Source organism: Propithecus coquereli, unplaced genomic scaffold, assembly GCF_000956105.1.
Source record: "Propithecus coquereli isolate 6110/MARCELLA unplaced genomic scaffold, Pcoq_1.0 Scaffold449, whole genome shotgun sequence".
Classification (NCBI taxonomy): domain Eukaryota; kingdom Metazoa; phylum Chordata; class Mammalia; order Primates; family Indriidae; genus Propithecus; species Propithecus coquereli.
The window spans coordinates 1,563,033-1,563,791 of NW_012150274.1; the positions used below are offsets into that span (position 1 = coordinate 1,563,033).

The 759-nt window shown below is 45.7% G+C and overlaps 1 protein-coding gene across 2 annotated transcripts in view; it reads left to right on the forward strand.

Annotated features, from left to right (window-relative positions):
• EHMT1 (euchromatic histone-lysine N-methyltransferase 1) overlaps positions 1-759 on the forward strand; it is a 226,780-nt gene that overhangs the window by 133,182 nt on the left and 92,839 nt on the right. The gene's annotated exons all lie outside the window — the stretch shown is intronic.

A 759-nucleotide genomic window follows, 5' to 3' on the forward strand; every position in this document is an offset into this window, starting at 1 on the left:
GGCAACCTCAGACTGCTGGGCTCAAGCGATCCTACTGCCTCACCCTCCCGAGTAGCTGGGACTATAGGCATGCGCCACCATGCCTGACTAATGTTTTCTATACATTTTTAGTTGTCCAGATAATTTCTTTCTATTTTTTTAGTAGAGATGGGGTCCTGCTCTTGCTCAGGCTGGTCTCGAACTCCTGAGCTCAAATGATCCGCCTGCTGCCCAGCTTGTACAAATGTTTTTGTTCCGTGGATACCTTGTATGATGCTCAAGTGAGGGCTTTTGATCTCTTTCAGTCTGAGAGGGTTGAGTTAGGAGCGACACATGGGCAAGGAGGAACACTGGAAAGTTAAGAATCAGGCCAGCGTGGCTATTGCTGGTGTCACTGTTCAAGTGTATCGGACTTTTTTCAGAAAGCTTTTGTCCATCTTTATTTAAGATGGAGTGTTACACCTGGTGAATTATTTTAAAACTAACGGTAGGCAGAGAAGTCCAGGTAGATGCATTAGAACAGACTTCCTGGAAAGTGTGCGGGGCTGTGTTCATGGGGCTGTCTGTACTCTCAGCCTGCTCTACGCACTGGGGCACGTCTTCAACACGTGTGAAGCGTTTTCTTTCATCCGTCAGAGTTTCAGACATGTCTTATTTTTGCTTCAATTCCAAATTTATTTTTAGTAGTCACGTCTGTTCTACTTTTTTAGGTTTTAGGGCAGATTTTAAAATGTTGCTCCTGGCCGTCTCGTCCCTCAGTAGTGAGCTGGACGGTGTCTT